The sequence below is a fragment of the Falco punctatus genome, assembly GCF_963210335.1.
Source record: "Falco punctatus genome assembly, chromosome: Z".
NCBI classification, from domain to species: Eukaryota; Metazoa; Chordata; class Aves; order Falconiformes; family Falconidae; genus Falco; species Falco punctatus.
Window position 1 is genome coordinate 74,825,150 of NC_137586.1, and position 27,113 is coordinate 74,852,262.

Genomic DNA, 27,113 nt, shown 5'->3' on the forward strand with positions numbered 1-27,113 from the left:
TACAAAGCTGAAGTTATTTCTGAAGTGAGGATTTTATTGTATGATTCCAAATATTTACCTTATTTAGTGGAGAAGCAAAAAGAAGAAAAGAGGAAAGAGAACAAGGATCAAAGCCAGGCAAATCTCCCTGGGACATAATTTAAGTAAAAAGGAATACATTTGCACTTTTCTGCTTCCTTTACAATAAAAGCATTTAAATCTTGACATTTTCTCATGGGACATGAAATCTGCTTTCTGACCAGCTCTAGATGGCAGAGCTTGAGTGGCTGTAAGCTCTAGTGTAGCACAAATCACAATAAAGACTCCTTTCAAAGCAGATGGAGACAGTGCTCTTCAGAGGATTTGAAGCTTCTGCAAGGGTGGGCATGATGATCACCCTGACAAGAAGGACAGGAAGACTGAGGAGCAAAACAGTGGGTGATGCAGCAGCAAAATGGGAACTTGAGACCTTGTGGACAGCCTGAAGGCAATGTGCTTCAGAGCTGCACCTCATCTCAAATGAGAAAAGTGCATCTGCTGACCTTTTCAAACCCATGGCTGGTTTCATCATCAAGTGCTGAGATCTCTCCTGGGAGCACCACACGCATGTCCAGCTCACTGCCTCACCCTATTTTTCCCAGGTGAAAGGAGCAAAGCATGGGTCCCACCTCTGAACAGGCATTAGCAAGTGCTATTTCATTTACAATGTGTCCATCTGTTTCTGCCTGAGCACAGCTCTTTGTTTTATTTCTGTTCTTGATACTTGGGAAGCCCAAAAGTAATTTTGTAGAAGAATTTGAGTCCTTTGGGACTCATGGCTGTCATGTCTCCTGTATGGCAAAGCAGAAAGCCCATGAAATGAGGTAGGAAGGGAAGGGAGGACTGAGTGAACAGAGAAACTATAATTTATGATGTAATTTATCCCACAATATTTTCCATATGCTTATGCTTAAGGAGAGATTTACAGCATTGTGTGCTGTCTTACCATTACTTAAGTACTGACCCTGAAAACAAGTAATGTAATTTCACTGAAATAGCTGCTGTCTTTCCCTGGCCTTTTTCTGTTCTTCCCCAGCTAATTCTAAACCACCACATTTCTCTCCCACACCTTGGTCATACCTCCTGCTGCTGGGTGATGGGGCAGCAGGGAAGGACAGTGCAGCTGCCTTAGCTGCTGAGCCACACATCCCAGGAATGGTCAAGGCAGTGACGCTGCTAGCCTGCACCCTTGCTCCAGGGTGCTGTCTCTTGGTGCACAGAGAGCTGAAAAAGAAGTGAGGTTTAGATGGGGCAGTGAACTGAGAAGTAAAAATTTCTGTTTGCCCTCTCTGAATGCATTGACTGCTGTCTCAGCTGGGTGCTCAGACCAAAGTTTCCCCTTGCTTCATCTCACAAAAACTGAAGCAAGCCTGCCTGGCATGTGGGGCTTTGACACTGAAAATTTTCTCTTGATTACTGGGGGGAAAGAAATTAGTACATCATCATGCAAAACGCCTCTGAGATCTGCTGTGCAGCAGGGATCTGTGACATTATTAATGCCCATGGAAATGTATGTAATATGTTAATATTTTTGCAGTGCTATTGGTGTTTGGTGTGAGTACTACCACTGTTGGGAGGAAACAGAGCAAGCTACACTAGCGATGAAAAAAACCCCACGGTGAGGGCAACATCAGGTTGCATGCACATGCACAGGTGGTCTCTGGTAAAGTCCAGGGCTCGTCCTTGGCACAGAAGGAAAGTAAATACTGGGACAGTTTCAGCAGTTCTAAGGATGAAGAGAAGGCATGGGAGAAAGAGTGATGAACCATGAATAGAATGGTAGATGGTTGGCGGTAGCTCAGCAGGACCGTCATGGTAGGTACTTGTGTGGGTGAAATGAGTGGATTATACTGTATATCACTGATTCCCACTGATAAGTGGTAGTGCAGATGCCGCAGATGGATCCACCAAGAGATTAAAGAAGGACAAGAGAAGTTCTTGCAAATGTGGCATTTTTCACAGGTACAGCAGCCTGTCTGCATATTTAATCCCAACACTGAAAGAACACTGTCTTGCTAAAGTACTGCTGCTAATCCAATGTCTTTGCCCCATGTACTCCCTCATTTCAGAAGAAGGTTTCATTGCTTTTCTACATTTATTTAAGCAGATTTAGTCAGTCTCAGACAAAACCCTAGCAGCGTTCAGGATCCTGGCATCTTGCAAAAGTCTGCCCTTCAAAAACAAGATGGTAAATTGTAGGTGCACTGAGCTTCTCTGTGATTGCAGTGGCAGTAACGAAGACATGGTCCCTGTCCCTTCTCCTGGGATGGGGAAGAAGACAAAGCATGTACATGAGGTCACTCATATCACCCTGATCCAGACAATGTTTTTATACAAGGCTATAGAACTATGGAATAGACACCTGAACCAGACACCTGGTTCAAGAGCAGTGCTCCATCATTCTGCTGCTGGCCACAGCCCTCTGGACAAGAAAGGAGAGTGTAAGAAGGCAAGTATGAGAAAATTTGCCACAGGCAAGCCCCTGAGGGCTTGACTTGACTTTGCAAACAGAAGACCATGGTTCTCCACAAGCCTGGATACTTTTGCTGTGCTTGTAAGAAAAAGATTACTTCTTCATTTTTGCTAAACTCGTGGGCATAGTGACGCCCAGTGGCAGTGACTTCATAGCCCAGTCATACTTGCTGTGCTACAGATGCCTTTTCCTGTCCTCTGTGTGCTGCCGTGCCTCACTACATTTCCAGAGACCATCACAACAGCCCGAACCAAAAGGGGGGCCCTCAGCTCTCAAAATAAATGCTTCCCTGTATGTTCACGAGCTGTGAATGCTGAGGAGGCAAGAGATTTCCTGCCTGCACTGAGGCTCTGTAAGAAAAGATTTGTGTATGAAAAGATTTGTATATGAACAAACCTTGCTACCACAGGTTGGTGAGTCTTCCAGACTACAGGATGCATTCTCCTCTCACAGTGTCCCTGGGAAATAAGGATGGGCTGTCATTCCTGTTCTGGAAATGGAGACTGAATCACAGGCAGTCTGTGTGACTTGCTTACCAACGGAGCCAACAGCAGAAGAGGCATTTGACTGACCTGCATAGTGCTTTCCTTTTAAGCCAGATTTCTTCCCTGTTTTCCAAGCTGAGGTGAAGGCAGAGCTGTGAGGCCAGGTTTGTGCTGGATGCACACTGACCTGTTGCAAGACCCAGGGAAAAGCAACTCCCCTCAATGTGTGTAACTACCACTTGCTGATGTGGCGGTGCTGGGACAGCAGGCTGGCTACCTGCTTGGGAAGCACACAGCTTATCCCCTTGCTTGCCCATTAATCCCTCTTCTGATCACATACCTGCCTGTCCCCTCTACCCTGTGCTGGGATGGTCAGAAAATATTTGCTTGTTTTTTGGTAATGTCTCTCTATGGCTCCCCCCTTTTCCTAGGCTAGAATTTCCACTGCTTCTTCAGATAGCCTGATGCATTAAGCATTTCAGTCCCATGCCCTTCACCCATCAGACTTTTCCCTTTGTTCTTGTCCTCCTGGAGCGACTTGCTCCCATTCCTAACTTGCACCCTGGGTCTCACATCCTCTTGGTTTGCTGTGGGGAGCCTGAAGCAGGGAGCCCCAGGAATGGTGGGGTCAATGAAAGGGGAGCTCAGAGCTGTGTGGGGATGCCTCTCTGAAATAACCCCCAGCTAAAGCAAAGCCACCTGTGTGTGGTCCCAGGGATGTGACACCTGGCTGCCTGTCCATCCCATCCCCACACTGCCTGTTCTTGCTCTGCAGACAAAAGCATGGGAGGGGATGGATATCTCTGGGGCAGAAAGCCTCCAGCTAGGGCCCAGAGGACCAGAGTGGAGCAGATGGGTCCTGGCACTGCTGGATCAAGCCTGGTGGATCGGTTGCCATGGAAACATGTTGGGACTAGGAATGGCAACCACGGGAGCAGAGAGCATGCATACTTACCTGACTGCCTGGGTGGGGTTTTCCTCCTCAGCCTGGCAGCAGGGTGAGGCAGCACTCCCTGCTTCTCCTCTCATTTGTGTCAGAAACTGTTTTGTGAGGTGGACTCCTAGCTCTTTTAATTTGTTTGAGTTTTTCCTCTCTCCTGATTTCAGCCTCCTCTCTGGAGTCTGTGGGGAGTGAACTCGAAGGATGCCTCAGTGCTGTGTCCAGGCAGAAAGGGAGGCTATTGAGCAACGTGCTTTCTTGGAAACTGTAACAATAGTCTTTCCCCAGGCTTCATGTGTGGGTACCTAAACCAGATTGTTAGGCACACACACTGCAGACCTGCAAATTAAAATGCAGCAGAATTGGCCAGGAGCAGGATATCACACTGTGCATGCACCGTGTGTACATGGCTGTGTGCAGCATTAGCGCTGGTGCAGTGTTCTCAGGGGTATGAAGTGCTGTGTTACCAGTATCGGTTCAGTAGCCCTAAAGTACGTAGTATATAAGCTTTCATGTTTTGTAAGGATTTGGGTCCTGTGTATCTTTAGCCCTGTATCACGTTAAGAAGGGAGTTTTCTTGAACACTTTACACTTGATCAGCTGTCATTTCCCAAGAAAAATGACACGCTTGTGTTCGACCAGCCTGACCGCTGCCTGCATTTTGACAGCCCACTGTATCAGAGGGTGATTCAACCTATCTATTCAGGGACCCTTACTGACAGTGTCACTGCATCAAATCCCTTATAACAACTACTCAAATTTCCAGAGAATTACACAAAATGAATGCCAGCTGAAGATTTTTATTATACAAAATAAAAGTTTGTGACAGAGTAAGGTTTGAGGTTTGCTGGTGATAATATACTGAATGTATAACAAGCTTAAAACAACACACTTAATAGCAGCTAGCATGAATTAGTCATAAAATAAAGTTCCTACCCAACAGGTGTCCCTATTGGGGAGAAGACAGCTTCAACCTGTCAACTGATCCCAAAAGTTGCAATGGAGTCTTCCCTAAGTTCTCCCCTCATTTGTCCACTTTTTGTACTTCATAGTACATTGCATATTAATTTATCATACACAGGATTTCCCACAAGTCTCTCACTTCTGATGCAAACTAGTACACATCATCAGATAGCACTGCTGAAGTTCTTCACTAACTACGCATGCTCCCCAAGCAGGGGTTTGTCCTGTTTCAAGGTGGCTATTTGAGCTGGAGGTTGTGATCTCCCACTACCACAATTACATTTGTCCTACTTTCAACACATTCTCTGTGGATTGCAACACTTCATCAGCTCCTCTGGCAGCCAGAACTTCCCCCCCTTGGAGGCTTCCTTCTGCATAACTTAAGATAATGGTGTTCTTTTTACCATCCTTTTTTTTTCCCTTCCTCCGTCCTTCCCAAGGCTGACTCCATTGATGAGAAGTCCCTTCATTCATAACTAATTTAGGGAAACACTGTGTGTGTGGTAATTTGGGAGTTTAGACAACAATTCCCCCCCTACTTTGGACTTATTCTGGTCCAGAAGTAGTCCATATTCTTTACATTTAGGTGGCACTTCAGTGACTCTAGTCATACATATTTTGTTACTGATTGGTATTGCATGCCCAGTGAGGTGTGGTAGTACCTTTGGAGGTATGTAACTTTGGGATAGGGGTGTGTGTTAATATTACAATGAGATTATTTTATCTGAGGAAAGTAATTTCGCTACAATGGTTGGCTCAGCAGTGGAAATTTTGTCATATATTCTTCATGTGATTGCTGCTATACAGCTCATCAGCTGTGTGGTGCCATCAAGTTCCCATTCCTGCAGGGAGTACAACAGAGCCTGGCCACAGGGTCTCCACTCTGCTCCACTCTGTTACTCCTACCAGCAGGTGCTGAGATGGCAGGGTGTGTTGCTTAGGGAGCTGTGGTAAAACAGATTCCATGCAAGCCAGCCTCCCTGAAAGTGATAGCTGTATTTTACCCTAAAAAGCTTTCTATAATACTGTGCTTCTATCAGGTCCCAGTTTTCTCTAATTGCCCCCGCCAAGTAATTTTCCCACACCCTGTGAGTGGTGTTATCTGTGTGCCCTGTGTGAACTTCCTGAGCGTCACCTGTCCTTGCAATGATCCGGCAAGGTCAAGGAACTTCTTGTCTCTGATGCTAGAGATGAGGAAATGCAAATTCCTGAACTTAAGGATAAAACTCAGTATGTGCTCAAAGAAATCTGCATATCTAGTCATGACAGAAAAGGCCAGAGCTTCCCAGCCCATTGCTGGGGAAAGAGAAGTGGTGTAGCTGATGGGGAGGAAACTAGTGTTTCCAGGGGAGGTTTCCCACATCCCCCCTTCACTCTTCAGGAATAAACTGTGTGGGCTGGGGGTGGAGACGAAGCCATCACCACTGTAGATGTAACTGAAGCTGGAGGGAGCATCAACATGCTGTGGACTCCACCCTCATCCTTGGACTGGCTCTGCTTCTTCTGCTCCTTCCTTGTGTCTTTGGGCACTGCAAAAGGACTGGCTGAGCAAGAGGCTGTAGGATCCGAAAACATCCAGTTATGGTTTTTCATCCCCACAGACTCACCCCTCTGGCTCACCTCCCTCTACCTCTGCAGTGCTGGAGTCTCAGAGGGGTTGTACTTAAGAGTGGTCCCTGTCCTTGTAAGGTGTGGTGGGGGCACCCTGTCCCAGCAAAGGTGACTTTCATCCAGTGCTGAATTCTCCAGGGTTCTATACGTGTAGGGCTCAGCAAGGAACTCAGTTGCTCTATCTGGAGCAGGGAACAGCACTCTCCCAGCAGCCTGCAAGAGGTTTTGCTCTTGCTTGGACAGAAGCTCACAGCATCCAGCCGAGCTGCTGTTGCACTGCAGTTAGTAATGCAGAGAAATGGCATCCTTCCTAATAAGCCTGATGCTAGCACGTCATTAGGACATGCAACTTAAACTAATGGACTGAAATGATTTCTTCTAGGTCCTGCAGTGTTTATTCAGGGCCAATTTATCACTTTAATTTGTGGATTATCACTGAGGTGGAGCTGTTTTACCAGTGCGACTTCTCGTATCGTCCCAGAGAAGGGCAATCCATGACATTTATATTGTAATGAACTGATAAAGAAAGTCTGAACAAGATTTAAGGAGAAATTAGTTCCACTGTTAATGAGTCCCAGTATCAATGATTGTATTCAAGCATTCATACCTTTATATGTAAAGCCACCACATCATAAACCAAAAAGAATCTAAACTAAAATAAAGCATGTGACTACAACTATAGTATTCCTCAAAGCAATGCTGGACACATCTTTCTGAAGTACAAATCCTACAAGTGCTTTCACAATGGACTACAGAATTAAGAATGATGCTGATTAACAATAATTAGTATCTATAGACAATTTACAGAAAATTATTGTTTAATCATCATAATAATTGTCATTATGTAAGTGATTAACACTACTTTGTTACACACCACATATTTAACATTCTTTCTGCAGCAGCAAGTCCCTGCATGGAAAAAGCAAGGTTGTTTCTCCATCTGATTACAAACCTAGCCCATAAAATCACCTTACCTAGAGGACTTGAGATGGACAGATTTTGCCCAGCTATTCAGAAAGGCTGAATAACTTCGGCCAAGTGATCTTACTAGAGTAGCAGAAGTCAGTGTGATGGTCTGTGTCAGCTCCTCTGACACTGATAGCTGCCCTCTCCACAGGCCACAAATAGACACTTTCAGTTGTCTCCCTGATATGGAGAAATAGTGTGAAATGGGGACAATGGACACCGACTGTGATTGTATATGTCTGCTCAAGGAATGTGGGTATGGTGACTGGTCATGGGTGCGGTGTCTGGTCACATAGGCACACAGCCTTGAGGAGACACCTACAGTTTGGAGGAGACGCCTGCCCTTCTTCCTCTAACAAAGGGGCTCTTTTAAAAAAGAATGAGAAAAGGATGAGAGATATTCCAGTGCTGTCTAGGGGGAGGGAGTGCTATGTCTACTTGCTGGAGAAGATCGGATGGTCACAAGGACATGAATCACCTTTCCTTGCTGAAGAAGATCGGATGGTCACAAGAACATGAATCACCTACAAACCTGCAAGACCACCACATTCCAGGCAATGGACTGATAAGCTAATTAACATACGAAGCGAGAGTAAGCGGGTTTAGGTAACGAATATGTATAGGCGTTAATTGAATATTCATTTGTTTTATTGTATAAATGTGAGATGGTTCGTCACTTCGGGCATGCACGCTTGTGGAGGAGCGATCCCCCGTGCATCTGCGCGCAATAAACATACCTACTTTATAACTTTCGAGTTATAGAGTCAAATTCCGCACGTCAGTTTTGGCGAGCCAGGCAGGAGGATTTCTGCTCGGCCAAGGGACCAGCTGCGGAGCGGACGCTCCTAGGCGCGCCCCGGGAGATTTCCTCGGAGGAGCCTCCTCTTCTCAGCTGTTCACCCGGGAGCAGAAGAGAAACCCCTGGATCCACGGATAAAACGGTATGTTTAGTAACGGGGCGGCTGGTGAGACGCACGGAGACGTCCGGCGCGCAGCGTAGTCCCCAGGAGGAAAGGTACCTTGGGAGGGGGTTTGCTGACCAAGGGGTGGCCACTAGCAATCTTGAGGGCAGATCGAGCAAACCCGAGGTTACTGCCATTCCTAAAAGCCCGGAGGCCTCATGACGGAAAGCGGGGGGCGGGACGGAATAAGGCGGAATCTCACGGGAACAAGAGGGACCTCATAGCAAAAGTAAAAGGGAAACTTTTGCGTAGGAAAAAAAAAGGAAAAAAAAAAAAAGAAAGAAAGAAAAAGGGGGAAGCTAAAAACTTCCTTTAGGTTGTCTTAAGAATTAGGGAATTCCTAGAATGTAACAACTGAAATAGCGCTCTGTGTCTTGTTTGTTCTATGTGCTGTCTTGTTACATGTTCAAAACTTGGAGTTATGAAATGTATGTTGAAAAATAATAATATTCTGGTAATTCTAGGCAAATAGCGGAAAACTTAACACTCTGCTTAAGACCAGGAAAAAATTGGTTTTTTGTTTGTTGTTTGTTTTTTGGCAATTGTTCATTGAAATGCATACTCTGTGAACTGTCAGTGTTCCTATAAGTTGTACATAAGTGCACGGTACCGTATAACATACTGCTTGTGTGACTGAGGGCTGCCCGGAGAGTGTGAATGGTGTGATTGAGATGCGCATTTTGATTTTCCGTGTATGGCTTAATTATTTTGACTGAGTGTGAGTGCAAGAGTGCTTGAGACACGTTTGAGTGCAACACGAGTAAGGAGCTCTATCCGCGTTTCCGACCTTGGGTGGCTAAGGCAGCCGGAGAAAAACAAAGTAATTAAAATTGCAAAATAGGAAATGGAAGGAGTAAGCCCTGTGAAAAATCACACTTGGGTTGTATATTAAAACATTGGAGGGATATCGTAGGACAGGGTGGCACCGAAAACAGAAGGAAATTGATTAAATATTGTAACCAGTGGTGGCCTTTGTATAAATTGGGGAGTGATGCGAAATGGCCTCAGGAGGGAGGAACGTAAGATTACAACACTCTCCTGCAAATAATATTGTTTCTGAGGAGAGAGGGAAAATGGGACGAAGTATCATATGCAGACATGTTCTTCGTCCTCCAGGACAAACCTGAGTGGCAAAAGGACTGTGGATTAGTACCCCCTCGGGATCCTGTGGTACTAGCACTAGAAAGAGCGCGGGATTAACATCACCTGATCTTTGATTATGGCTCTAGGAAAGGATAGGAAAAAAAACCCTGAGACCTAAACTAGAAAATTGTTCTTGTTGAAATTTTTGTGTTAAAAAGCTCAGGTTGTGGTTCCTTCTGTGGAGCAGCCAGAATGAAACACGTTGTAAGATAAAAACTTGTACTGATGTATGTAAAACCCGAGACGGGGGTGGGTGGAGAATCAAAGACCTTGTGAAAGTGTTGAAGTATTTGGGTGAGTTTGTACAAACCCCCGTACCCCCTCGAAGGTGCGACTGAATCATGCTGGGATGCATGGCAGGATGTTTTCTGTTTGCCTGCAAAGGCACGATATGTAAGAACACAGACTTAAAGCAACAAGTAGCAGATTTGCATTCAGGGTAAGAAAGAGTTAAAGCAGAAGTGCTGCTGCAGAGGCAGGCTTGTGTAACCTGCAGAGCAGGAACAGCATCTCCTGCCCCGAACCCTTCTGCTGGTGAGGAGGAGGGGGTTGCTATTGCTGACAATTGAGCAGAAGGACCTGACAATGTCACCCCAATTGCTGCAGCTTTTGCAGTACAACAGGACCCGTAACGGCCCCTTTTAGGGCAGGGAATGGGTATGAGGTGGAATTTTAGCGAATACAAAACCAACTTATTTGTTAAACTCCAGTAAAAAAAAATAAAATAAAATAAATTGTTACAGTTGTGGGAGCTGCTGGCCACCAGGAAAACATCCTGAAACCTTTAAAGTACAAACTAAAAAAACAAATAAGAATGCCAAATTCACCAAAATCTTTGTTGGGATGAGATTTATTAGAACATCTAGACATCTAGGGGAAATGAAATTAAAAGTTAGATATGATCAAGTAATTGAAATATTGAGCTTATCTTTAATTCAACAGAAAAGAGGAAAAGAGGACCTCCCTGAAGTAAAAGAAATTTTTAACCAGGTGTATCTGAAAATAAATTCCAGGAAAGGTGAAAAATGCTTTACCTGTTACAGTAAAAATGATAAGGGGGAGGCTTGCCCAGTTCAGATAAAAACAATATCCCTTGGTCAGCAAGGCTGTGGGGATATTGGCAGAAAAAGTGAAATAAAATACACTCTGTAGTAGATCTACTAATGTAAATCTGTGTGTTTTGCCATGACAGTGACTTGTTATGGGATGTGCAGATGCAACTGCATTGACAACGAAGTACAAGGAATAAGGTTGGTCAGGTGCCTCCTACCATAGTCAAGGGCAAGACTGGGTTGGCCTCTGTGTTTGCCACCAAGAAGAATCTTGAGCTCCGCTGTTGGCTGCAACCCAGTAGGCGTTGAGCGGTGGGAACATGTGCCATGCCAGACCTTGATGTGAGGAATGGCCCACTCTGAGGCACTGATTTGGCAATTGGAAACCACCTGGCCGACCATGAGGCCAGACAAGTAACAGAGGAGGTAGGAAAGGAGGAATTATCCTTAATACCAGACGATAAAATCCAAACTGTAAGTACAGATCAAGAGCCAAACTATTCTAAAGAAAACTTAAAGGTAATTCAGGACATGAATGATAAAATAAAATTAAGTAAGTGGACTTATTTAAGGGATGGTCGTATAGTGGTACCATCCAATTTAATACGGACCACAGCCCTATTAATAAAACGCATTGGGGAGCTGATGCTTTATATAAAAGTCTAAATCAGAAATTGATAGGGCGAAACTTGTATACTGTAATAAAACAGGTGACTTAGCAATGTGAAATGTGTTTACGCAATAATCCCAATAAAGCAAATAAAATAAAACTAGGGAACATTAGTAGAGGAAATGTTCCAGGGCAACATTGGCAGATCAATTTCTCAGAACTTCCTAGAAAAGGGGGGTATCGATATTGGTACTAACAGATACCTTTTCAGGTTGGCCAGAAGCCTTCCCGTGCAGAACTGCTAAAGCCTGGGAAGTGACCAAAATACTACTCCAAGAGATAATACCTAGGTTTGGAGTCCCAGCGGTAATGTCCTCGGATAGAGGACCACATTTTGTGTCCAGAATAGTGCAACAGATCAGCCACCATCTAGGAATAGATTGGCAATTACATACCCCATACCGACCACAATCGAGTGGCCAGGTGGAAAAGATGAATCATCTAATCAAGCAACAGATTGTCAAGTTAGGTCAAGAAACAAATCTAACTTGGCCCCAGTCTTTGCCATTAGCTCTTACACAAATTCGAACTAGACCAAGAGCAAAAGAGGGGCTTAGCCCATTTGAAATTTTATGACCCTATGGGGTACAAAAGGGGACGTCTTCACAGACTGGTGAAGAAACAATGACTTCCTATATGGTGACACTAAACAAACAATTAATAAGAATTGAGAAGCATGTGATGGGAACACGTAGTAGGGGTCTGGATGGACCTCTTCACGATATACAACCAGGGGACTATGTATACGTTAAGTGTTTTACAGATAAAACCCTGGAACCACAGTGGACTGGACCTTTTCAAGTCCTACTCACCATCTACACTGCAATCAGGGTTGAGGGGCAGAATTCTTGGATTCACCATACCCGGATTAAGAAAGCCCCTGCAACTTCGTGGAAAGTAACCCCAGATAAAAAAGAACTGAAACTCAAATTTACTCGGACAAATGGGAACAATGTGGGTGGCAAGTAAGTGAACCTGAGCGGTTGTAGATCCACCATATGGGAAGGGCACCACAACAAACAATATAGAACAAAAGAGTTTGGGACTGAGCCAGTGGCCAGTCTTGCCCAACTTGTTATCAGTAAGCCCCAACTCAAACAAAGATATTTTGATCAAAACAGATTTTATATGTATATATGAGGAATGTTTAGATTCTTAAAATGATCAATAGTGGGTTTAAACCATTTGTGGTTTTTTGTACCCTCTCTCTTGCCTACAACCAAGAGCCTGATAGCTGGCCTTGGAATCATGCCCAGAAAAAACACACTGGAATAATGGGAAAGGTGGACTCAAAGACGAAACTAGCTATGGTGTTTTTTTCTGAAAATTAGGTGTACCAAAGGAATCAATGGGACCGGGAGGATGTACACAAAGTCGACCGATTATGGGGAAAATTAGGAGATAGGATAAAAGTAGGGTGTCAAACATATAATGAAAAGGATAACACCAAGATTTCGGGAGACACCCTGATTAATGTCAGAAAGGTAAATAAGGAATTTACCCTTCTAAATACAACCATGTGCTTTAATTCACGGGAATGTTGGCACAATTTTACCTTAACCGAGCCCATCTTTATAATATGCCTAGGAAAGGAATCCCCAAGAACAGCTCTGACTTATAAGATTAAAACCTGCTAACCACTGTTCCTACCACCACCACAGTTACAACAACCCCATTAACGCTTGATCTTAAATTAACTAAACCAAAAACTATAACAAAAAATTATACAATTGGACCATATTTAATCAGAAATACAGGTCAGCAACAAATGTTGTTTAACCCAGAATGGTCTCTTAAAAGAACAGAGTTACAAATACAAGTCAATGTTTCTGATGTTAAGCCATCCTGTTCTCTCTTCTTACGGACCTCTTATGAGGGATGGACAACTTGGTTAAGAAAAAGGGGAAATATTTATCGAAACAGATTAGTGAGAGATGTAACTGGAATGTTGGGAACAGGACTCGGAGTATTAAATTCCATGGATTCAGAGGTGATAATGAATAAACTAGCCGCCACCATGGCCGATCTATCAAAACTACAACAACCACTAAAATCTTCATTATTGGCATTAGGGGCACACTAATGGTTGATATCGAAGGTACTCCCCAGGTGGGAACAAATAAACATGGAAGATCATCAACTTATCACTAAGGCGTTAGGTGGTTTACAGGACGACGTCGCCCTGGCTCTAAGTTGTATCCAAGCCCAAATGTGGATGCAATCAATAGCTGCATCCATAATAAGAGAAGGAGAGGAAGGCATATTTCCTACGGAAATTCAAAAGATGGTTTGGGACAATGCTACGGAGGTAGAAAGAAAACTCCAGTCATGGTGGAGCATGGTGAACTTTACCTACGACCCCAACACACACACAATCACAGCTTTTGTATTAACCATACATAATGCAGTATTAATTACCATACACCCCACTGTAGCCCTCGGAATTAACCATAATGGGCTCCTATACCCTTTTGAACATAGAACATGGGCCAGAAAGATAGGCGACAAGTGGCAAACAGTAGATTTAGAATCTTGTATTATGCGAGAGCAGCAGGGCTTCCTCTGTGAAAGCAATACTATAATGGCTCAGGATACTTGTTTAGATACAGATCAGAAAATATGTCATTTCGAGGCCCGACCAAATGCAAACTTGAAAACAGTAATTATATATGCAGGGAAGGGATGTGCGTGTTTGAGAACTAAGTGTAACACAATAACCATAGATGGGGAGGTAAAGGAGACTGCACAATATTCAAATTACTGTATCTGTAATTTTACATCTAACTTTACCCTATCACAGATGATAATTCCTACCCCCATAGGACTAAATATAAGTAGTATCAAAGAACTATTAAAACGTGCAGATTTACAACGTATACTGGAAGAAACCAAAGAAAAGGGACACAAAACTCTTCTTATGATCCATCATGATGTAGAGGGGATCAAGAAAGTTTTAAAAAGGTAGAACAGGTTGGAAACCATAATTGGTGGAATACTCTCTTTGGCTGGTCACCTTCTGCAACAGGAATTCTTAACGCTATGGCACACCCCATTGTGATCTTATTGATCAGTTTAGGAATTTCCTTAATACTAACCATTATGTTATATTTGTGGGTTTGGAGAATGTTTAAAAGGGTAACACTTATGTATGATGCTTTATATCATTCGGGAAGACTGCTTAAGTAAAAGAATTTACTTAGTTTGATAGAAAAGGGGGGATTGATATGGAGAAATAGTGTGAAATGGGGACAATGGACACCGACTGTGATTGTATGTCTGCTCAAGGAATGTGGGTATGGTGACTGGTCATGGGTGCGGTGTCTGGTCACATAGGCACACAGCCTTGAGGAGACGCCTACAGTTTTGAGGAGACGCCTGCCCTTCTTCCTCTAACAAAGGGGCTCTTTTAAAAAAGAATGAGAAAAGGATGAGAGATATTCCAATGCTGTCTAGGGGGAGGGAGTGCTATGTCTACTTGCTGGAGAAGATCGGATGGTCACAAGGACATGAATCACCTTTCCTTGCTGAAGAAGATCGGATGGTCACAAGAACATGAATCACCTACAAACCTGCAAGACCACCACATTCCAGGCAATGGACTGATAAGCTAATTAACATACGAAGCAAGAGTAAGCGGGTTTAGGTAACGAATATGTATAGGCGTTAATTGAATATTCATTTGTTTTATTGTATAAATGTGAGATGGTTCGTCACTTTGGGCATGTACGCTTGTGGAGGAGTGATCCCCCGTGCATCTGCGCGCAATAAACATACCTACTTTATAACTTTCGAGTTATAGAGTCTAATTCCGCACGTCATTAGTAGCTGGTGCAGTGCTATGTCTTGGATTTGGTGTGAGAACAATGTTGGTACACACCAATGGTTTTAGTTGTTGCTGGTTAATATTTACAGTAAGGCAAGGACTTTTCAGTTCCTCAGGCCCTGCCAGTGAGAAGGGTGGAGGAGCACAAGAAACTAGCCAGAGAGGTATTCCACACCACGGGATGTCATGCTCAGTATATAAACTGAGGCAGGGGAGGCGGGGTGACAGTTGGCCGGAGCCTATTGATCGCTGCTAGGGGACTGTCTGGGCATCAGTCAGCAGGTGAGCGGTTGTCTCCCCTTCTCCCTTTTTTTCATTGTAATTGTTGTTATTATTATTATTTTTCTTAATTTTATTTTATTTCAATTATTAAATTGTTATTATCTCAACCCTTGATTATTGCATTCCTTCCCAATTGTCCTCCCCATCCCTGGGGAGGAGATGAGAGGAGCAAGCAGCTGCATGGTGCTCGGTTACTGCTGGGGTTAAGCCACAGCACAGCCCCTTCATTCGTACAAACAGGAGAGGGCTCAGCCTGGATCGAAGGTCAACCTCACCTCACCTGCTCAGCTGCTCTGCAAGCAACAACCTGCTGGCTTCAAAGGGACCATCCTGGTGACCCCTCCCCTGATGAACCTGCAGGACTGTGCCCAAAAATTCAGATTACAGTATTACGTCTTCTTTAGTGTTCAGCTAGAAAGTAGTTCAATCAGTGCCTCAGACAGGGAATCAATCCTATTTGGAAATTACACAAAGGGCTCCCTTTGCTTCTAAGTATCTGTGGCTGCACCTAGAAGGTTTGATTGATGGTGTGATTACTATCCATATCAAACAGGCACAGAGTCATAAAATAGTTGGCCAGCCACCCGTCCTACTCATCCAACTTTTCAACAGACTAACCCAGCACTTTATTGCAGCACAAAAACCCAAGAGAGAAATCATGCATTCAAGTCAGCTCTGAAATGCATGGGAAACAGCCGAAGACTGCTTGATATGCAGGTAGGACAAATCATTATCAGGACAGAACTATAATAGGAAGTTCCTGTAAATGAAGTACAGATTATAAAGTATCAGTTGTTATTTAAACAAACAGAAAGTAACAAGTATATGTGCGTACATTTGTGTAAACAACACATATAAATACTCACATGTACATAAGTGTTCCTATATCACAGCTTTTGTTTACACACTTTCTGGCTTTTATCCCTCAAATTGTGTTTTAAAGGCAAAAAGAAAACAGTAGTAGTGTGTGGATGTTGTGTGTGGCACTGTACTTTAAAAACTGATTTTTGAAGCAATTTGAAAAGAACAAAGAAGGAGAAAATAACAATGGAGTTCATCATGGCTTAGCAGAAGGAGGTGCAGAGCATCAGATGCTTCAACAGAGCACATGTGTGCCCCAGCTATGGTGTCCTTCCACAAGCCCCAGGAAGCTCCTAGGAGGTCAAGGTTTAAACAACTTTTGAAAGCTGGTCTTGACTTGCGGAATTAGACTCTATAACTCGAAAGTTATAAAGTAGGTATGTTTATTGCGCGCAGATGCACGGGGGATCGCTCCTCCACAAGCGTGCATGCCCAAAGTGACGAACCATCATTTATACAATAAAACAAATGAATATTCAATTAATGCCTATACATATTCGTTACCTAAACCCGCTTACTCTTGCTTCGTATGTTAATTAGCTTATCAGTCCATTGCCTGGAATGTGGTGGTCTTGCAGGTTTGTAGGTGATTCATGTTCTTGTGACCATCCGATCTTCTTCAGCAAGGAAAGGTGATTCATGTCCTTGTGACCATCTGATCTTCTCCAGCAAGTAGACTTAGCACTCCCTCCCCCTAGACAGCATTGGAATATCTCTCATCCTTTTCTCATTCTTTTTTAAAAGAGCCCCTTTGTTAGAGGAAGAAGGGCAGGCGTCTCCTCAAAACTGTAGGCGTCTCCTCAAGGCTGTGTGCCTATGTGACCAGACACCGCACCCATGACCAGTCACCATACCCACATTCCTGGGCAGACATATACAATCACAGTCGGGGTCCATTGTCCCCATTTCACACTGTTTCTCCATATCACTAAGAAGAAAATTAACGCCATCCCAGCTGAAACCAGGACATGCTGGTAGCACAGGGGAACACAGTGAGAGGATGGATGGCTGTCTTTTCCTGCTCTAGTCACCCTCCTCCTTGCTCTGGAATGCCCATGTCCATTTTGCTCCCTTTCCCCCCTACACTGCCTGCGCCCACGATCTATCTCTGTCTCTGAAATGCGCCACAGCATGGTACTGGCAAGAAAATCCTTGTGAGAGCTGTGCAGGATCTGAACAACATGTCTTATTGCTCAGTTGGTGGCACCCTTACCAAAAGTGCCTGCTGCCATGCCACTGAAACAGGATGTGAGGAGGGCCAGGAGCAAGGTGAGCAAAGGGCACAGTGCAACATGCACCTGGTGAGGAGGTGAGTCAACAGATCCCAAATGTTGAGTAAGTGCAAGGATGGTTATTGCATGAAGCAAAGCAAAGCAGAGCAAATTCACTAAGGGGGTGAGTTTTCTTTGAAGAGCTGGACGTCCTTACCTGCCTTACCTGCCCTTGACTCTCATCACATGGGGGTACCAGGGAAAGAAGTGGAGGTCTTCAGGACAAAGACTGCCCTTTGTCCCTTACTTGTTTAATAAGAAGCAGGCTCATGGTTACCAGAAACTCAGACCAGCACAGTTGAACACGAAGCATGTAGGAAAGACTTTTCCTCTGGGTGTGGGACTGAAGGAAAGCACTTTTTATCCCTGGTATGGCAGGAAAAGGGAAACAAAGGCTTGATCATCACTTCCATAAGCATCAGTCTGTAAGCTGACGCAAGATCTCTCCAAAAAAATACTGCCCCATGTCCCTTATTCAGGGCAAGAGGGAGAGCCTGAGTGGACTCCACTTGTAAGACAAAGGACCTTTGTAATTTGGGGCTGAATATCTGGATGTCGTGGGGCTGGAGGTGACAACCTACGTGTGTAAGGGAATAGATCAGAGGAAAGCAGGTTTTCAGAGCAGTTCCCATAGGCACACAGATTCACAGTTTCTGAGGTACTCCATCAGTAGCCTGCCTAGTGTCCTTCCATGAGCCTTGTCACTTCTCTGTGCCTCAGTTTCCCTAGGTATGAAATGTATTAAACTTCCCAAACCAAACACCCCACACCCTTGGCCATGTGGACAATTACAGCTGTCACTGCTCCTTTCTTTCCCTTTGGCAATGATGCTGCATTGCTGAATGTTGGAGTCCTTATTCAGCTGCATATGAGGATACATGAGAGCTTATGCTTCCAGTCATGGCAGGAGTTGGGGCAACAAACACCTGTTTTAGCACCTGAGGAGGACTGTAAGGCACAAGCACATCCCTCCTCCTACATAATTTGCTGTGGACTTAGACCTTTAAATCCTTCCTGAGTTTGCAGTCACCTGTCAGCAGCTAGAAGGCTGCATGCAGTGGATGACAGCAGAGACTAAAGATCAGCAGCTTCAGTGATTTTCTCTCTGCAAGATAGAAGAGAGTGTAAAATGCCTGCTTTGCTTAATGATGTTTTATTTCTTGATGGTCTAGAGACTAAACACACAGCTTATCCCAAAGGAGGGCTGTGGCTGATTGCACACACCGCTGTGCTCAGGAGAAATAAGCATGACTTCAGATGGAGAAGTGCAACACAAAAGCACAGCATTTATGTTTTGAGGAGCTCACAAAAGGACCTTGGAGGTTAGCAGGTCTATTCCCCTGGTGCAAGGCAGAGTTACTAAACAAACTGAAAGCATTCCTGACTTGAGTGCTCATGTCTAACCTGCTCTTAAAAGCTCTGGTATGTTGGCACCCTCCTAGTCTGCATTTAAACCTGCATCCACATTGTGACAGAAGAGGCATGTATACAGGGACAGAGGAAAAAAGTAAAGGCAAAAACACAGAGTGAAAAATCTGGCCCTTTCCATCCATTTTAGGAGGCTGCATTCTAAGATGGAGCCAAAGATTTATAGGCAAAGGCAAAGTTATTGTGATTCTTTCCTCTGACTTTACTGGGCCCTTAAGAAGACAGTTGCTAGCAGTTACCATAGAACCAAAACATTTCAGACTGAAATTAATTTTCATAGTGCTGAATATGACAATGACATCACACATTAATGTAATTTAGAGAAATAATGTGCCTGTGATGGGGTTGAGGATTGCAAAAGCTAGTCCTGTGCCACTTTCCCCAGGACTTCTCAGACTCTTCTGGCTCTGCTGCAACTTCACTACTTCCAGAAAACTATCAGTTACATTAAAAATCTCTAAAGACCACCAGTACCAACCCAGCTCTGCCACTGAGCTGGCAGAAATAAACTCTCCATGCTGAATCTTGTACAAAGGAAAATGCTGATAGTACCAGTAACTTCAGTGACACAAAGAAAGTTATATATGTAATTACTCATTCACACACAGTACCTCTTGTGAAATTCTGCTGTGTGCAGGTTTTAATTCCCAGGTGCAATTTTGCCCAACATTTCTCTACCTCTGCCATTAGTACCACATAGGGGAGCTACCCCTCTATGTTGTCTACCATGGCATAAATCATACAGATGCGTAGTGCCTCCTTCCACTTCTCCATAGGCAATATGCTTGAATCTGGCATGGCCATCACCTGAAAACCTTTCACAACAAATTACATATATATTAAGCATGTATGTTCTTATGGCATGTACAATACATGTTATGTGTGTGTCTGTATTAAAATGCATATCAGCTGTTCCAGCTGCCACTGTGCTCCTAATGTTCTGCTTTTGCATGATATCAGAATATAACATCTGATCTCAAAACTCAAATGAAATTGCTGACTGTGATCAGCAAAACATGTATGCACAGGCTTGGCTTTAAAAGTGAGCATGTGCTTAAGAATTTTATTGAATAAAGATGGACTTCAGCTGTGCAATTTGTTATAAATTCTGAAATTTGGTGTCTCTGCTCTAGAAATCAGTGAAGGTAAGTCTTAAGAAGCACTTTGCATTCAGAGGCAATTTTGTTAGTAACTTACAAAAAATGCAAGCCTTGTTTTCCCTGCCTCTTCTTTTTAAATAACAGTATGATGCAAAGTCTTCCTAAACAAATGACAAAAAAAAAAATTAATCCAAAACCTTCAAAAATATTTATGAGTAAAAAACTCCATGTTTGACAGCTGACTCTATCTCCAGGCACGGTTGCTGAAGCAACTGTTCACATGGTTCTCTGAATACACTCATTGAAGTTACTGGGATAGCACCCCACAGTGAAAAAAGATGCCCAGAAGATTGTAGGATTAATGAATCATTGAGCTCCTGAAGTAGTTTTTAAGAGAAGGAACGTAAAACAAACTAGGGAAAACTATCCCAGTGATGCACCCTGTGAATGTGGAAAGAAATCAACAATAACGTTGTATTAATGAAAAAAATGTTCAGTATTCCAGCACTTCATTAAAGAGATACAGAAATAGTGAGGTAGAGAGAAGGCAGACCCTAAAAAATGAAAATAGGGCAGTGTATATATCGCATAAGTGTTTATGCCTAAACTTAGAGTAAAAAAATCTGTCAGCTGGGGCTCTTAGAAGGTCACCAGTATTGTAGTATCTCAACACAGTATCATAAATGAAAAAAAATTCTGTAGATTATAGATCTCAAGCAGTGATTTTGTGTCTTACTCTACAGCTTTGTAAGATCTAAATACAGATCTTACTTATGTTTCATGAGACAGGACTGTGTGTAGTAAAGCAATCTGGAAAAGCCTAATCTGCATAATTAATTACCTCTAGCTCTGAGGGACAAGGCAGATGCCATCTATTCAAGTGATGTGGAGGATGAATCTTCTGCTGTCACAAGGATCTGAAGGCATATGTGCCATCCTGCCAGAGGAGAAGCAAGGTGGTTTTGTTCCATTTCTTTGTTTTCTTGAGTCAGAAAATAATGGGGTAGCTTGATATCAGTGACTGAATAAGGGACAGGTTTTATTTGCTGTGTGTTTGGGAAGCTGTGAGGGGGGTCAGTTCTGTCCTTAAGCTCTGCACGTACACACTTTGCTTTATACTTGATGTATATTTAGGTATTCATTTGTGCATTTAAGGAAGGAAAAGAGGGGAAAGGGGATCAGAACTGGACCTGCTTCAACAATTTCCTATCTACTTTGAGCAAAGTGGAAATCATTTGTTCTCTGTTCTGCAACCGATATGGATGCAGTGTGATACACAAGGCCCCAGGCACCACACTGCATGGTGAGAATAAAAAATGTCAAACAATTCCAATTTTGATAAAGAGCATGTTCTGGGGAATCTTACAGTATGATTAATATTTTTTTAAATGTATCAATATTGTTTATTTACTCAATAGAAAATTCCTACTTTAAAAGTAGAATATGATAATGAAAAAAAATTTCAGAAAGGAAAGCACTGGGAAAATAATCTGAATTGTGAAAACTCTTTATAAAAATGAGTTAGAAATCAATCTGATCTCTGATATAGCTGTTAATTAAAAATATGTTCTCTCCTAGCATAAAATAGATGCATAAGAAAAACATATTTACATATCTCTGGCCTTCAGGTGGCTAAAAAAGTCTTGCTTCCTTAACATGAAAATGCTACCTGAGCACAGCTGCATCTTAACTTTAAGCTGTTTCCAGCTTCATTAAGTGGTCACCAGCGCTGCTCACTGGGCACTGTGAGGAGGTGCAGGGGTCAACTGGAGCTCTGAGGAGCCCTTAAGTGGCACTTGATGGAGGGGTGAAATTTTTGGTTTCTTCTCTTATTTCCATTTTTCATGGACCCTACCTGTGTACAGAGGTTAAAAAACTCACCCTAGCAGCAGCCTGGATTTGTTCTGAACATGCCATCTGGGCTTTCACAAGGAACTGATCCTGTGCAGGACTGTGGATCCAGCTAACTTTCTCCGGTTGAGTTGGCTGTAGAGGGGGCAGGGGGCTTTCCACCACCTTTTGACGCCCGCAACTCCATGCCCAGCTCTTCTCTCAAGGTGACACCCTGCCTTCTCACCAGCTTTCCCACCAGCAGGGGCAGAACTTTGATCCAAGGAGCAAGAAAAGGCAATACTGACATGCAGAAACCATCATACTACTGAAAACCAGGACTCTGATGACCCGCAAAAGCCACTTCCCTGATGAAAAGCTTGCTCAGCCGTGAGGTTTCAAGCCACCATGTAACCTTGGCTCCTCCAGAGTCATATGTGCCAAGGCCTTGGCAGAGGTGGGCTTTTCATTTGGCAGAGCTGAACCACAGCTTGTGCAGAAACCATTGGGGACTGTCCGCTGACACTGGGGTTGTAGTGCCAAGGTCCACTGCTGGCCACACAGGGGCTTTGCTCCTGTAGGTGTTGACACGTGAAACTAATGGCACAGCACCCTTTCTTCCCCGTGGTCACCTTGTGATGTGGATTGCTTAGAGCAAGGTCCTATTTACACCAGTAGTCCTAGACTTCATGGAGGCAAGCGTGGGACAAATATCCTCCACTGCATTAATAGGGAGTGCAAACCAAAGCATCCTTCTCATTTGATCTCAGCAAGGATGGGAAAGTGCTGGGCACTGAGGAAACACTTGCAAGAGAATAAGGGTTTTCACCAAAATGGCTTTTTAGCAGAGGGATTTATTTTCACTGAAACTGTTGACGTAGGAAAAGGGAATTACTTTGCGCATGAAATACGTCTCTTTGAATATGTTACCAAAAGCATTAACCGTGTTTTCTAAACGGTGATTCTGACCAAAACCAGACCATACCATGCAAAAAAGCTCAGGCAGCTACAGAGAGGCAAATCAGAGCAGTTCCCATTATACTCACTCCTGCACACAAGACTGCAGATCTCTGCGTCTCACAGGCAGCCACAACAAGTTCTCCCTCTCCAATAGCAGGATCAAGGGAGGCAAAGGAGGAAAGAAAAGAAGGAAAGTGAAGAAAAAACCACACACATCACAAATGTCACTCCGTAAAATGCCTAAATATAATTCTTACTCAGTGTACCTGTAAGTGGGAATGACAGAGTTCACACTACTCAAAATCAAGCTCTGTTGACCCAATGGGACTAATAGTGCTCCAAAAAAACATGAGTTGTGGTCCTCAGCAGGAAAAGTGAATGGCTGTTTAAGACATCTGTGAAAAATGAGTGAAGCCGCTGGGATCATATGTGTGTCAGCATAGCAAGACATGGAAATAGTATGTTTGCAGAAGTATAATTGGCCATCAGAGGTATTAATGCTGCTGCTGCCACTGCCAGAGAGCAGGACTGGTATATACTTTTTGCTAGAATACTTTCAAAAAACACCCCAGATGCATTCCAATTGTGATTTTATTTTAGGAAAGCATGAAAATATTTATTTTGCCTTTTTTTGTATGACAGCTTACAAAGAAATGGAAGGGGTTTTTAAGCTTCAAAATGAGTCCTTGAATCAATTTTGTTACACGTCTGAGAAAATTTCTTCTTTTTACATTCTTTCTATTTTGTTGTCTTCCATTTTCTTGCTTTTATTTCCTCTTTGCCACAGAAAAAGGGGGCCAGAAGAAGAAGAAGAAGAAGAAGAAGAAGAGGCTTTTGGAGGAACGTGGTGTTCTTGTGTTCTCTTCTTTTGTTTCTTTGAAGTGCAAAATGATAGCAAAGTAGAAATGGCCTTATTATTTTTTTAAATCAAACCTAAAAATAAGACAGTGGATTTTGCATTTTTTAAAAAGCTGAAATAGAATACAAATATAATTGAAAATTAAACATCTTTTTGTCTAGCATATCTGATAGAAAAATTTAAGACAGTTTTAAAAAAGGGGGCTTTTGTTGCAGCATATTTTCTTGAGAAGCAGCTTTGATTTTCAGTTCGCCAAAGGTAAAGCAGCAAATTTTGCTTACCAGAACAGTTGGAATAGAATGAAGTCAGTTCTACGGCACCAGTATAGTTGATGCAGAAATCATTACTGACATTAAAGATGAGGGACCGTTTCCGTAGACTCACTTTTTAAAAAAGAGACCAGGTACCAGGTACAGGATTTTGCTTATGCTGCAATGATGCCCTTTTTACTTGCTGCACAGTCTGCCTAAATACTGCTTCTTCTGGATCACCGTACCATTAAAAAAGACCATTCAATAGCAGGCTTACGCATTTACTTTTTCCGGCCTTGCCAAAATGAGCTGCTTGTCCACAAACCCTCACTGTCAAAGTTTTGCTCCAGGATGTTTGCTACAGTTCATCATCTCACCACAATTCCTTGTTAATCTCTTCTAGCCCATGGCTGGGCTTTGATGCACTTGCTGGAACAACAAGATCTGCAAGTCACAAGGTTATCTCATTTCTTTCATTTCACCTTTCAGTAAGTCCTTGTGTTGCACACTGGTCATCAGACACTCGGGACAAATGTACCCAGAAAGGAGCTTGCTTCCTCATAGGTCTAAACTATCCTGGTCTACGTTTTCCTTTAATATTTTTGCTGGTTACTGAATCACAGTTACCTCGAGCCTGCCCTATGAGATTTGCAGTAGTGAATAGTCATTCTGAGGCTGTTTCTAGAGTCCCTCTGCAAAAAGTCAAGGTGAACTTGAATGAGTCCGAGTTCTGCTAAGGCCAGCAACCATGGTATGAACTGGACAGACTGTTATTTTGCTTATATCCATCCACTGAGTTAGTAAAAGACCGGAGGAACATGACAAAGCACTTGGCCTTCCTTCTGTTTCAATGCTTTTCCTGCAAGCTGTGCTGCAGGGATTTGGGCCATTAACACTCAGATGTAGGTGTAGGTCAGTGGCTGGCTGAGTGCAGCCTTGCAGCTGGAATGCCACTGCTTCTGCCACTCATTAGGTCTAAATGTCTCCCGCTGCTCTGCCTTGCAATGTCCCACTCCTCTGTGCTCTAGAGAGAACTCTAGAGTCTAAAGAAACTATAGACAAATTTTCTTCCTCTTTCATCTCCATTCCTACCTTCTGACAGCAAGAACATCAGTCCAGCAAAAATGCACTGGATTTGCTTCACTGAGTAGGTGAGATTTCTCTGGATTAGTGCCTAGACTTTACTAGTAATCTTGCAGTCATTTATCTTTCCCAGGCCAATTCCATACGCTATCACTGAATCTATACAAAATTTCTCTTATTTTGACTTCTCTTTTATAGCTTTCCGAACTTGTAAGAGTTGGTGATAAATTGCTGCAGTCACTTATTTACCTCGCTCAAAAATGTGTGCCTTATTTCTTCTCGGAGTATGCTTACCTTCATTTCCTAGCTGTTGGGTCATACTTTTGAGTGATGGGAATTTCTGCCCTTTGTGCAAGTTGTTGTACTTGGTGATCTATCTATCTCTTCTTCTGCATGAAGTAGATTTACCTTCCCAAGTTGTTCGTTGACGTGTCTTCCAAATCTCTGCTCTTGCAGCCCATTTTCTGACATCCTACTTGAACTGTGGCTGCAAGAACCGGATACGACATTTCAACGGAGAATGGCCAGTGTGTGAACAAAGGAGATATGATTTCTCCCCTCCCACTCAACAAAACCAGGTGAGTCCCTGTGACCTCAATATTGTCCACATTTAGCTGGTTCTCCTTCCTGACCACGCCTCAAACTGCATTACACTGCTAATAAAGTCTCTGCAGTATGAGGAGTTCATATTCCCTACACGCAGTTGTGAAGTTTAAGCACTTGGGTTAGGATATTAGCCACATTAAGTCTCATACCTAGTCAGAGATGACTGCCTCGCCTGCTCTGGACAGTCTCTTCCTTCTAACAAACTTCTCTTGATTTCAACACTTTACTACACAGCAATGGAATTAAAAAAAAATCCTTTTGTGTATTCCTCTTCTCTTCTGCTGTTCTTTGTCATTCAGTTTTCCTGCAGCACCCCGTCATAGTTTTGTCTGAAAATTGTCAACCCTTTAGAGCAGTTAGCCCACGGTTGGAGAGTCCCGCTCAAGTGTTTGAAATCATGTGGCCAGAGCTATTCTTTAGGTGGGGTTAAAAGCCAGATCAATGAAACAGGTTCTTAAACCAGAAAGGTGTTTGATGTTGATTTGTGCACCTCTGTGACACTGTCATACATCTGCATTTAGCAGACCCCGCATCAGGCTTTGTAACTCTGGCTGGGCTAGAGGATATTTGGGTCTCAGGCACTTCAGGTAACAGAGGATCTCCCAGGCCTGAAAAAAACATGCTTACCTTCTCAGTTTCCCTCTGTACAACATAACCCCATAGAATCCCAATTCCTGCATCAAGGCCATCCTTTCTATTTCAGCTACAGCCTGCAATGAAGAATCTGCTCGTGCTTACCGCTTGAACTTGCTCTGTGCAGATATGCTAACAGGCTCATCTTCCTGAATTCAGCTCTAGCTAAGCTGTACTTTCATGATTAGGTATGTTCCCTATTAAAATCTGATGCTTTTTTTGCACATTTGTGTATTTCTAGCTTCTAGTTGGTAGGTGCTGCTGGGCTTCCATGATACTCTTCTCCGGCCCGTGCAGGAATCAGTGGGCATGTGCACTAATTGAATGCATGCAGTCCAGCATTTCACAACTCAGCAGTGACTGTAACAGATTACAGCCACCAGCGTAATTTTTAGGTTATTTCCCAAGGATATTGAGTGCAAGTGCTGCTATTGGCCACGTAGCAAGTTTCTGTAAAGTATCGCTAATGTAGGCAACTTCATGCATTTTAAGGCTGCCAGGGAACCTTACAATCATCAAGACTGTTCCTGCAGGCCAAAGGCCACGTGGTTTCTTCAGCCACGCCCACCTCCCAGGAGTTCAACTGTTCCACTTGTCACAGAGCTTGAATAAATGCACTTTGCCTAGAGACATTTTCTGGAGATTGAAAGAAAAGAAATGGATATCCAAAAGCTTCTGCGACTCCTCCGTCTCTGTTTTTGCTCTCTTCCATAGCAAAGGTGGCTGTACCAGATGTAAAAACAGCAGTCCAGGCATAAGGTCTTCGGATCTCCTCACTTTCCTTAGCATGCTGATTGATACGTATTTCCTCTGTGCTAATACTGGAACTACCTGAGTGTATTC

At 43.3% G+C, this 27,113-nt stretch overlaps 1 long non-coding RNA gene across 1 annotated transcript; it reads left to right on the top strand.

Annotated features, from left to right (window-relative positions):
- Positions 1-8,988: 8,988 nt before the first annotated feature.
- LOC308056145 lies at positions 8,989-11,125 on the top strand. Its single transcript, XR_013924722.1, has 2 exons — positions 8,989-9,108; positions 9,224-11,125. It is a non-coding gene; the product is annotated as an uncharacterized lncRNA (long non-coding RNA).
- The last annotated feature ends 15,988 nt before the right edge of the window (positions 11,126-27,113 follow it).